This window comes from Harpia harpyja, chromosome 14 (assembly GCF_026419915.1).
Source record: "Harpia harpyja isolate bHarHar1 chromosome 14, bHarHar1 primary haplotype, whole genome shotgun sequence".
Lineage (NCBI taxonomy): Eukaryota > Metazoa > Chordata > Aves > Accipitriformes > Accipitridae > Harpia > Harpia harpyja.
In genome coordinates this window covers 8869480-8882553 of record NC_068953.1, presented here as the reverse complement: position 1 = coordinate 8882553, position 13074 = coordinate 8869480, and the positions used below count along the sequence as shown (strand labels likewise).

Below are 13074 nucleotides of genomic sequence, written 5' to 3'. Positions count from 1 at the left end.
TAACAGCACCCTTTGCAATGTTAGAAAAAGCTAGACTGGGGAGGATCAGAAATCAAAGACAGTTATGTAAATAAAAGGTCTGCCTGTCTTTCCTTTTCATGGTCTTTCTCCTCTAGTGTAGGTGCCTTTACCACTTGGGTAATAGACGCTGCAGAGAAGTTTCCTAAGTGCTTGAGGAATTTAGGTGTACTTACATTGATTTTTCCATTTGAAAAGCTGCCCACTAACAAAATTGAGAGGCATTGTGTACGATCTGCACTGCAGCTCAGGGTTGCTAAAAGCAAATCTGATGCTACTGGAAGGTGGGACTTATCATTTAGTGGTTATAATCAGGTTTTTTAGCTGTCTGCTGACCCAGCCCTTTTTGGGTTACACCAATGTGTGAGAACCAGCCAGGTAAGCCTGATGTGCTTGTCATTGTCCATGCTGGGAGGGGTGCAAACCATAGGCACCACGTGGTTGTCCTGGGCCTAAAGTTTGTTGGCTTTTGGGTGCTGTTGCCTGTTGTTATCTGCAGATACATCTTTTGGCTGTGACTCTGACTCTCTAGCATCTTTGGCTGTGAGATTCTTGTTTGATGTCCTTAAAAATGTTAATGTGTCCTGGTTGCAGCTAAACCATGGATTCAGGAGGGTGCTTGTTGCACGCTTTTATTTCCTTTTATTACCTTTTAATTCCCCGAGTTCTTAATTCTGTAACGGGCAGAGGATAAAGGTGCTCTGGGGCCAGGGCTTTCACTAGCCCCATCTTGTGCCATCGTGTGCCTGTTTTGTATGTTAAATCCTGCTTTCATGTTGGAAGCTGGGTGCCTATCTCCTGTTTGTCCAGCGTTTTAAGATCTATGAACCCTGGCCCATGTATTGGATAGACCGAATGTTGTAACCCAGGGAGAAATAAAGTTATTGCAAATTTTGGGGATAGTGAAACAGCACCTTTGGCTCCCAGTGCAAAGGTCAAAAGCAGCTTTCTGTACCCAGCTATAATCCTAGAGCTGTCCTGTCTTTTCTTTAAACTGTGGGCAGTTCGGTAATTTTTTTTCAGCTAGGGAATAGATAGGCTAATCACTTCTATTGTTGCTTCTAGAAGTTCAATGCTTGCTGTTGCTCTTTCCTGTTGGAAATGGTAGGCAGACTGCGACTTAAACCCAAGCACATGACTACTGATGTTAATAAGTAATAGAAACTTTTTCTTGAAATAGAGGTAGCAGCTGGTACAAAGCCCCACTAGCTCCTCCAATAATAAGTGGTATATCTGAGTACATTCCTGCCTTTGATTCCTGTGTTGATAGTCATTAGCAGTATCGTGACAATGATGTGAATAAAAGAAGGTCCAGGATTTCTTACCCCTCAGGCTTGGTGTGCTCCTTTCCTGCCTTCCATGACCACTTTCCCCATTTAAAACACTGGGAAATCATTGTTGCTGCATGTTGTAAAACCTAAGCAGTCCTGGAAGGAGAAAGCTTCCCTTTCCAAATATGTTTGCCATCCATGTCTTGCCTGACCCAACAAACCTGAAGAGCAGTTCCTCTTGACTGGCTAAAGCCATCTCTCTTGTCTTCATGGTACTGTTTCAATGGTAGATGTAATTTGCAACTGAGGTTGTGAAAGTACTGTGAACTGGTGTGAGCACTTCATGCTTTTTTTAACAAATTAGCAGGACTACTTCAGACCCAGCTGAATTTTAATTTCAGGTTTTCTCAGCTGTAGGTTAGCCTTGCTGCTGCACACTTTAGCTGCCTTTGGGACCTTTAAAAAAATGCTCAAATATATTAGATATTAGTAAAGCTTATAGGGTGCTTTAAAATGCTGCTACCCTTCCTCCTGCTCTCACCTGAAAGCCTCAGAGCTCTCTGCCATCTTTCATTTTCACAAAGCCTGTGCAAGGCAGATATGCCTCTTCTGCAGCTGGGGGAAGTGGAAAGTGCAGGTGTTGTATTTCAGCACCTTATCTAAAGGCCTTCAGCTGGCCAGGCTGCAGAGTTCCCTGCCTCCTGCTCTGTGTCTGCCTCAGGGAGTGAATGCTTGTGCTAGTGTCTTGGTGTGATGCTGCAGTACGCACATGGTGCTGATTGATTTATGTGTAGGAAACCCTACAGGGCCCCAGGATTGCCTAAGAGTCAAGGTGCAATTTTTTTAAAAAGTTTTTAGCAGCCTTTTGTTTTGTAAGGTCCAGAATACAACTTGGGTTGGGTGGCGCTCTTACTGTATTCAGCTTTGCTTTGGAAATGGATTCAAACTAACAGGGCTCCTCAGACATAATCCAGTGGCTGGTCAGCTTGTTTGCTGGAAATTATCTGATGTTATCTCCACAAGTCTCTATATGAATTCAACTTTGCTTCATCCCACACAGCCCTTCTGTTCCTTTCTACCCTTCACTGCTATAATTTCTTGACCTCAAATATTGAGTCATGAATATAAGGTTGCAGGAGAAGTTTCTGAAGGTGTTACGCTCGCATCATTTCATGATTTTAATGAATATTTTATTTCGTGTCTGAATTCTGCCATGTAGTTACTGCTGTGTCCTGAACTTCTAAGTTGCAATTTTTCTGTGCTCGTACTATAGAAGGAAATACTTCCTCTTACTGAAGGTCTGTTTTCCCTCTCTGTCCCTTCACAGCCACTCTCAGCCCTCACTGCTGGGATCCCTGCCCACCAGTGTGCACACTTCAGATGTTAATACTAGCTAGTGACCCTGTGGAACCTATGTGCAATTGAAGGATGAAAAAAAAGCCTTAAAAATCTTCCATCTTGAAACCTGACAAGGCGTTCGCTGTCTGAAAGTGCGGTGATGCAGCATGGGTACGTTGCAGCAGGTGAAGAGGGATAGCTCTGCTTTGCGTGGGCAGGGTCCTTTTCAGGAGGCATGAGGAAATGCTGGTCACAGTGCAGAACTCTAGTTTTGTTGCAGCACACAAATTCCATGCCCATAAACTATTAACACTGGCGTTTATTGCATGAGGAAGCTGTATCTAACCCTCTTCTTGCATCTGACATTTCAGTTAGTCTCCCAGGGGGGTTCTTTGAAACCACCTGATATTTGTAGCTGTTAGAGACAGGAGAAGAGAAAAGGCTTACTGGAATTTTTGTAGTTCTGTGTAAAATTGAACCACTTTAATAGGTGACCTTTCCATCCTGTGAGTATCCATTGCAAGGTTATGTACCTTTGAGTCGATTCCCCATTTTACTTTGATTTGTTTGGCTCTTGCAATATAGACTTAGGGATCATCATTAATATTTTACTGCAAAAGTGGAATCCTGCACAACTTGCAGTATGGAAATCTCAGGAGTACTAAATAGTGTACACTATTACTGTATGGAGAGCTGTTTTGTGTACAGTGTGCAGAGTGAATTGATAATTCAGGAGTTGCAAGTGGCCACCTGGGCTAAGCAATTAATTATAACTATTCCAAATCGAGGCAGGAGTGTTATTTTTAAAATGGATGAAACCTCTCCCCAAGCAAGCAGTTTTTGTGACGCACTCTCTTCCAAGGTACACTCGCTTTCAATGTGCTGGTATAGCTTAAAAAAACCCAACTAAATTAGTAATGCTTTTAGGACTAGTAAACAAACTAATGTGCACTAAAAGCTTTAGAAGGAATCAATCAAAGCCCATGACAGGCTTTGAAATACCTGTGTGAGTGAGGAATTTTGCTGCAGCTTTCGCATACAAGTTCTTCCTTTGCTGATGTGATGCAGGTCCAATGCAGATTTCTGCAAAGAAACATCTTTAAGCAATTTTATAAAGTTACTTTTTTAGCTGAAGGTTCTTCACTGAAGGGCAGAAGCTTTGACAGATGCTTTTTGGGGCAAGGTCTTGCTGGCTTGTGGCAGCTGTCCTCAGCTCCTCTCCTCTCTTCAGAGGAGAGACACTATTTTTAATGTTCGGCATCTGTGTTGGTGCTGGGAAATAATTGGTGTTTGTGAAGCTAAAAGCCTCTTCTTGTTTGACTGTTTAATTACTTGGGGGATTTCAAAGGCTCAGAAGGTGATGACACCTTCCTAAATGCTACTTAGGAAAAACCTGCCTCATTCTTTCCACTCTACTGTTACCTCCCACCATGAGCTGGGGTTTTGCCCAAATGGGTTGTTCTAAGCGCAGGAGCTGATACTTTAATCTGAAATCTTTGCACTTGCTTTTGAGGTTGTCCATCCTGAGTTTCCTGGAACTGAGATGTGAGATGATGGATTGGCTTTCTTCTTTTTATGTAGTGCTCCAGAGCACTTGACCTGTAACTCAGTTCAGGCTCTACCCTGTGTAGCTGTGTCCTGCTCCTGAGATCTTTAGACCTGTGGCAAGGTAGGAGAATGCTAACTCCATCTTCCAGAACAACAAAAAAAAAAACCATAAGAGAGACTCCATGGTAATGTTTGGGCTTTTTTCCATTTGCTGTTGGCTGTTAGGCTGCTAAATAGATGTGTGCATGTTTGTGTCTGAAACCAATATATACTGCTAACTTGAATTTGTGAAGTTAAACTTCAGCAAAAGTGAGTTTCACTTGATGGCAAGGTCCTGGGACTGGGTGGGGGATTTACTTTTGACAGATACGAGTAAGGTTTTTTTCTTTCTGAATGTTAAGTGTTTCTGGTAAGGGAGCAGGAGACTATGTGGGGGGTAGAGCTATAATGATTGTGAGGGGTGATTAGAAACATCAAATACTATGAAAAACGTGGTTTTGGCAGTAGAGGTGGTGGGGATTACTGATAACTGTAATGGCTGTGGTGCTTTCAGATGTGCCTGAGTTTCAAGTTGGCAGGTGTCCTTTTAGTTGTATTGCTCTTAGCCTGTGCTGAATGAATTGCATGGAGGATCCTATGCCTGCAGTGGTAAGCCGGAGCACACACAGCCCAACTTCGTGCAGTTAGGTGTGTTGTGGGCTCGGCTGTGTTTCTCAACAGAAAGCATCTCTTACTGTGCATTTCAGGATTATTCTTACCTACCTCATGCATTTGACTGGCAAAAAGAAAGGTATGGAGTCACGTCTGCTGGGCTTTCTGCCCCAGCCTTTGGGGAGTGCTCGGAGCAGGCAATTGAAGTGGCCCAAGTGGAAACTGTGAATGTTTACTGGGCTGAAGTCTTCAGAGTGCAGTGTAGACAGAAACAAACATACTGATGGTGGATGTGGACTTGATAACTGTATGTTGGATATGTGCTTGTGTGGGAGAGGTAAGGGGAAGTACAGGTGATGTTACATTTGTCTTCTGCCCTTAATTGTGTAGGGTTTAAAGCAACTTACTGGAGAGAGAGATCCAATAAGCACCTGCAGATGTAATTCCTCCCTCTTACAGAATATGACATGTAGGTTGAGGCCAGAAACATGGGTTGAGTGGTCAGATTTTAAGGCTAAGAAATGTGTACCTCTGTACACTAGACTTTGCTTTTTGGGTTGTTTTTTAAAGAAATGACATCACCTTTACGCTTTGTTCGTCCTTCTCCATCAGTCAGGTGCACGTTGCACCAGAGAAGCTCTGTGACCGTGGAGAGGGTTGCAGTGCAGTTCAGGTTATGGGGAAGACTTAAGCTAAATAGCATTGATGCCTGTATGCTGTGAGCTTAGAGTGTGTACCATGTATATACTAACCTGCTGGTCTAAACTTTAACAAATGAATAGTTAGAGATGTGTGGAAGTGGTGTCTAGAGCAGTATCTTGATGAGACGGTAGTTTTGGGGTTTTGTTTTTGGACGTGCTTGCTCTGTTAGCTTCTGGCATGGGGTAGGAGGTTGCTTGGGTATTATAAGGGGAGGAAGTAGAAGCCAAGGTACAAAATGCTTTTTGTGCACATATGCTGAGATCTTGAAAGTGGGACGTCAAGCTACATCTTAAATAATTTGCCCAGTTTTTCAAGGGGTTTGAACAACCATCTCTCTCCCTGCTACGGATGTATGTTGGATGCTCTAGGTAGGCAGGCTTCTTTGTGTTTGCAAAGCTGATTTTTCTTCCCTGCTTTTGCCATTGTCTTTAAAATCGTCGCCTCTGTTTCTTTCCTCAACAGCGGGTGCTGTAACTCTTTGTGAAACAAATGAGCAGTGTGAAGGCTGTTGGTAGGAGGTGAGACCAAGGACTTGCAACAAAGCAGGCTAGGAGAGGACAGGAGCATTCAGTATCTTACTGTAGCTTCCAGGCCAGGAAAAAATTTAATTCACAGGAGTAAATTTGAAACAAGGAAACCCTGCTCAGCTTGCATTTGCAGTGGTATCACTTCACAGCCTCTGGTTACAGTCTCTTGAGTTGAAGAGAAACTGGGTAGCTATGCCCTTGGTCCATTAAGCAGCATTCATTTTGTACAATAAAATTTCAACAGTGGTACCATGTGGTTCTGTATTCAGCCCACATCAAATGCAGCCTCAGTGGTATGTTCTTACTGCTGCCTTTAAAGCTATTAGCTTTTCTGCTTGTGAGGGAGGGGTTTGGAGACTGACAAGTGAAGAGGGCTATTTAATCACCAGCTGAAAAGATGAGGAGCTTAAGGCTTTTAACTGTGTTTCTTAGCCCAAAGCTGGGAGTTCCTGGTGCATCATTCCTGTTGAAGTGACTGGGTACAGTTTTCATTTGTCAGGGGACGATGAACCTTCTGCTTAGTGAAATACGCTAATACTGAAAGAGCTGGAATTAGTTCCATCGTGACTGATTTATTTTTTACCTGCTTTTGAAAGGATATAACTTCTTTGAGAATAAAATAATTTTGTGTATTAATAATTTTGGTTGTAAGAAATGGTGCTGCTTCTCTGCTGATAAGAAAACTTAGTAAGCAGTACTTTTCTACTTCAGAGCATTTTCTGGGCTCTGATGTGGCAGTGCCTCCTTGGCTGTGCATGTTGGAAAGGTGACAAAAACTTCGCCCTCAGGTGATTCTGGGTAAGACAGCTGGCATCAGTGCTGCTAGGCCCTGGTGGTGTTTTCCTGGTGTGTGTTCAGTGCCTTTGCTATTTGACCCTTTCTGACCAGGGCTGGAGAGCATGAGCTGTCTGCTTGGTGGAAAAACTTTTGACGTTCCTCAGTGCAGTTATAGCTAGAGACTTCTGTATGGGCAAATTATTCTCACCCGGAGCCATAATACATTGGTTATTCAGCATATGTGTAAAATGGGATGCATGGAAACTAGATGGCATACTGTATCTCTTGCTATTCGGGAACTCGAGTTTGATTTGATTTTACTCGTGATTAGCTGAACTGAGTAACCTAGCATTTTTAGAAGTTAGTTTAGGTATAAATTGAGTGAGCTGTGGGGTTTGCAAGGCTGGGTTAGAAATGTAGTCAGTGAAGAGCAGCCTAGATGTAGGCTGTTAACTTAGTTCATAGGTGTTTCTAGAATCAAGTGGGTGTTCCAGGCCTCTTGGCTCAAGATACATTGTTAAGTAACTGGTCCTAGATCTCAGTCCTGTGAGGGTTGGTGGCAGCAGCTATGCTGAAATGCAGTTGGAGCTTGAGTAGCACTCTGATCACCAAGGAGCCTTTGTATCTTCCTTCATCCAGCTTTACTCCACATGGCACTAAAATGGCCACTTTGGCTTTGCCTGCTGCTGTAGAGGGGTTAGAGATCTCAGCCCCTGCAGCGTGGGGCTCTGCTGCCCTTCCCAGCTGCTACCCATCTCAAGTGGCTGGTGCTGCTGCTGGCCTCTGCCCTCGCACCTTTGCTTTTCAGTATTTGAGGTGTGCGTGGAGCACTGCTTGATATTTTTGTTCCCAGTTGGTCAGATTTCCAGCAAGGCACTATTTGTCTTTGGCTTTGCCCTTCTGTCTGCTTTTGCAGATCAAAGTTGTTTTTTGTTTTTTTTTCCTTGGGAGGCGGGTTACGTATCTAATCCAAGTGAATAATTCTCATGACTATTGCAAGAAATATTCATGCTTCTGTTCAGCGTCTGAGTCCAAGTTCCTTGAAACAGCATTAGTCTTGAGACAAAATAGCCACATTTTCTACATTTAGAGTTACTACACAGTTGTGGAACTGGCTGGAAATGATACATAATGAACTGCCTCTTCGTATTTGTTTTGTCCTTGACATGTGTGACTTCTGTCAGAAGCCTTTTCTCTGTCCTTGTGCAACAGGTTGTAAAAGTTGCTCTGGTTTCCCATGCTGAAGTACAATCTTGTCTTAGTGAATTGTCTGTGGGCTTCAGTTTAAAGCAGAAAATGGGAGCGGGGGAGCGGGAGGAATCTCCATCCTTCCTGGAAAACTTCTGCGTTTGTTTTTTTTAAAGTCTGCAGATGTGGATGATTCATTTGCTTCCTGCAAGAAGGTGGGTTGGCCAATGTTTCGGGTGTATTCCATAGAGCTTGGGAAGCTCTTCCTAAGGAGGTGTAGTAGTATATAATGTTTCCTCCCTGGGGTATATTTAATGCAGCTTGTGACTGATGAACATAGACCTGAATTATCCTGACTGAGGAAGCTTTCTGAACTGGAGCAAACTTCACAGGATGAAGCAAGCTGCATCCTGGATGAAGCAAGTTGCTTCCTAGATATGCACTTCTGTATATTCCTGAAATACAAGAAGAGAGCCCCTTGCAGAATTACACAGCAGGGAAGGTGACCCTGCACAGGAAATACCAGAATTCCTGGCTGCTTATATTAAGAAGAAACTTCAGAATTTTTTAATACATTAATATTTTTATCATCCTAATGTTTCAGCTGTCAATGTTTTGAGATCTCACTTTATGTGTAAAAATTAGACAATCAGATTCAGAGTGTGTAATTGGCTCAGTAACTACCTTTTCACCCAGAACATCTGACCTGCGTAGCTGAATTGGCTTATTTGCCCTTTTGACTCTGGGGCTAGAAACTTCCTCTATTTAGTTTTGTGTGGTGTTGGGGATTGTGCTGGTACATGACAGAGGAATGTCTCATTTGGTTCACAAACGAAATCTGCCCTGTAATGATAAAGCAAAATGCTAAGTAGGGGGTGACTTTACTATAATAAAATGTGTGCCGGGCAGGAACTCCCTGTGATGACTCGTGTGAGCACTCCGGGCTAGTACTAGCACGGGCATCCTGAGCCATTCCCTGCTATCACTGCAGCAGCAGCCTGCTTGTGTATCCATCAGGGAAGGTCTGTCATAAAGAGTTAACCATTTACTTTGATTTCTTGAATTAGGAAGCTGTCCTAATCTTGATAAGCAAATTTGTAATTTCTAGCATAAATGTGCAAGCAGTTTACACCCATCGCTTGTAAAAAGCAAACCTGGCTCCTAAATAGCTTCTTGTCTTTATAAATGTGCTATTATGTGAGGAAGCACAATCATTTTCTCCCTTTTCACCCTCAGACTGTATATCACTACTTTCCTTGCCAGATAGGCTCTTTCCCTGCTCATTTTGCAGCCCTTGTCCACACCTCCTCCAGCTCGCACCATGCTTTCTTGGTCAGAATTGGCTCTGACTGTCCTGATCAGCTTTGAGTACCTTGTTGAAAGGTATTAATGTTTCTTTCCTGAGGCTGCTTTTATCTGAGCTCAAGTGTTAGATGAAAACTTAACACTTCCCATATCAAGTACTTTTTGTATTTCACAGCAGTATTACGTGATCTGCTCTCATATTTCTTGTTTTGTTGGGGATCTTAGAGGAAGGTTAATAATTTATAGGAAATAAATATCACAAATATGGTAATTGTTGTAGTCACTGTAATGCATGTGTAACATCTTTAATTGGAGGAGCCTTTCTGTTTTTTTCCAGTGTTGACACTTTGAGCTTTGGAAGAAATCCAGGCTAAGTTCCTGGCTTCCTCTTAATTGTTGTGTCTGCATTTTTTTTTCTATTCTCAGTAACATAATTTAGTACCAGATTGCCATCCATAGATACTGGTTACCATTTGGAATCTATCTGCTTTTGCACAATGGTTAAAATAATTGTAAGTTGAGTTATGTCTTATGTTAGTGTAGTGAATGTGGCCTGTGTGTTGCACTAACTCTGTGTATTCTACTGTTTAATTGGCATTCAGGTGCAAACACACAATGTGTATTCGCACCTAATGTTGTCTCTCTCACAGCGATGCTTTGGCTTCTTTTGTTTCTGCCCCAGCAGTTGCTTTCTCTTCACATTACGGCAGTCTCTCTGATTAGCACCTGTACAAGCATGCAAGCAAGGCAGTTTTGTAGAGAAAATACTCTTATCTGAGAACTCCCATAGCTGGCATACTTGCTGTAAAGTGAACACTTGCTGCAAAAGCTTTTTTTTTTTTTTTCTTTAGTGGTTGTGGAGATGGTTGGAAACTGGTGGTGAGCCCTGCGTGTTGGGTTTGACAAACTGCATTTGACTTTCTTGGCCATGGTCAGTTGGGTAGACCAGTCTCATCACCCACCCTACCTCTGATAGTTACTATTGAGTGTACTTTACTGCCCATGGTGACTGACATGAACCTTAACTTTCTCTTGTGATAACTTAATTAATCTCTTCTAATCTGGCATTAATAAGTGTTTGCTGTCAGGAGGCCTGTGATGAGAAATGGAGAGACTGAAAAGATCAGCTTTTAAAGGTGGTGTTTGTAGGGCAGATTCCTGTCTCCTGCTTCTCTAAATGTGTTGTGCTCTTATGCTGCTAAGGGTGAGTGTGTGGAAGGGGCAAAAAAACTCAGGGTGGAAAGCTCTTGCTTTCCAGAACTTTGAATCTTTACGACTGTTTAGTACCGTTTGGGCTAGCAAGCCATTTTGCAGAAGCTTTTATGAGCAATCTTAGGAGTCTGCTATGCGGCTCCTATCTGCATCTCCTTGGTGCTGCAAGAATCATGTTGATGTGATGATGGCAGTGAACTGAACACCCCAGGAGCTGGAGAGTCTGTGATACTTATTCTGGAAAGTAGCCTGAGAAGTCTTTATGAAATGCTGTTTGTTCTGGTTAGTGCTGCTAACTTAGCTCAGCTAGTTCAGTTCAGATTGTCTGCCTCTGATCTACAGTGCTGGCAACGCTTGAATGAAGGCTTAAAACAAAAGATCAAGCATTAGGCACAGAATTACATTCATAGCAGCATTGTCCAACCTGTATGTACTACTGAGTGTGGTAGAAAAGACACCAAATTGCAGTTCTTAAGTATTTGCTAGCTTGGCTTTAGCTCAGCTGGTTCCTGCTGTGCTGTAAGAGGATCAGGTGTGTTACTGCTATTGTAGACAAAAGTTTGTTGTGGTAGCAGGTCTTTTTTCATAGCTCTACTTTTATACCATTTTGCTGCTTCAGAGGCCCTTAAGTGTTCATGCCCTTTGATTAGGTTTAGTTTTCTGCCCACACCTCAAAGACCATTTCTCCCCACCCATTTATCCTTATCTTTGCTATTTTAATTTTTCTCTGGGAGTTATGTTACTCAGAACAATAGCATGTTTGTTGTTCCTAAGAGAGTGGTCCCTACCCTGCTTTGGACAGTGGCAGACCTGTCCAATGCTTTGCCTCCCCGGCTGGCAGGGCATCCCTTTGCCCTCTCATTTTTCCAGTTTCATCAGAAAAAAATCCCTGGATGTTCTCAAAATGCTTACTTGATTAAGTATGACCTTCTAGTCTGGGAGTGTTGCATCTGAACTGAGGAGTGAAGTTGAGCTGGGTTTTTAGGTTTTTCTGCTAATGAATGATGCTGGTATGTGAGCTAAAAGGGCATTTTTTCCACTAAATTGCTTTAGGGTATTTGAAATGAAGCAGGATTATCTGTGTTCTGAAGAAGAGTAAAACAAAGGATGTTTATTATGTTCCCATGTGGAAATGAGGCTCCAGTAGGAACATTCACAAGGTTAGTATGTGCTATGTGCATAGCTAGTACTGCTACTTCCAGCTTAGCCTTGTTCAAATGTTGCCTTTGAGTTTATCTTGCACTTTCAGGAATAGAAGGCACCTGTCATGTTCAGCTATGCTGTGATTTAGCAAAGTGGCAAATCTGCATTAGAGCCCAGGAAGAGGAAGAGGTTTTAATCATAAATGACAACATGTGGTCTGTGATTTGCACCCAGGCCTCAAGTGATGGGTGAAATTACCCTTCTTGACACACACCTTGCTATAAATAGCTATTTTAACTGGGGGCAGGTGCTACTGAAATGTCATTTGGGTGAAATCTGAGTGATGTGTTGAATGCATGTCTGAGCAGAGAGAGGCATTGTCTTGCTTTGTCGGATGTATTGAAAGCTGTGTATCTCTGCCAAGAGATGTTGTAATGGTGAGATAGCTATTCTCTTTGAAGTGTTTTGAAACTCTAATATTTTCTTGAATCATCTCGGTGCTCCATTCACAAAAGCTGCTGCTGTTGTGAAAATGTCACACTGATATGTATTGTTTTTATCCCACCCTACTGCCCCACCACAAGTGATTTTTTTTTTTTTTTTTTTTCAGGAAACTCTACACTTTTTCAGTTCCCTTCTTTTGTGCACATCACAAGGCAGGGGGGGTCCATTATTATGAAAAGAAGTGTTGTTTGAGTGCCCAGACTGTTGGTAACATCTAGCAATATGCTTTTTGGTGCAGTGTTCAAGTATCTTCACAATTCTCTTTTTATAATTGTCCTCTGAAAGAGTAAGCTATGGTGACTTCCCCATTGAAATATTTATCCATCACATGCTGTCTCTGCAGTATTGCTGTGGGACCAGGCTTCTGATGCTGAGGTTTTCTGCAAGAGGAAAATTGCAGTTTTTCTTGATCCATTCAACCCTGAAGTGTTACTTGAACTTTGTGGAGAGGTCTGTGATTGGTGTGTGTAATAGGAGAAAAGTAGGATTCAATTGCAAATTTTACTTGCCTTTTTCATGATCACTTTCTGAGATTGAACTCTACTGATCATCACTTACTCTTGAGATGAGAGCAGCAGCTTCTTTTTAAACTTCATTGGCATCTTTTTTTTAAAGCTACTGTATCAAAATCATCTTTGCTAGATGAAATAGATCTGGGACTTTCAAATTATAGGCTTTGACTTTTAAGCCAACGTCTGATCTTTGGGCTGTTCCTGTTCAAAAGGTGTGTGACACTTAAATGTTTTAACACTGAGGTGCTTAGAGGCTTCAGGTGGCTTGACTGGAGAGTGCCTTTTTGCAGTTACCGTTATTGCTTTATTAAGTGAGCAAGTAAGGTATTGGTAAAAATCTCTTAGAACCCAAAGCCTATGGAAGTTGTCTCTGTGTTG

General features: G+C 42.3%; 1 protein-coding gene across 2 annotated transcripts in view; it reads left to right on the top strand.

Moving 5' to 3' along the window:
- UBE2O (ubiquitin conjugating enzyme E2 O) overlaps positions 1-13074 on the top strand; it is a 66887-nt gene that overhangs the window by 1860 nt on the left and 51953 nt on the right. The window lies entirely within an intron of this gene.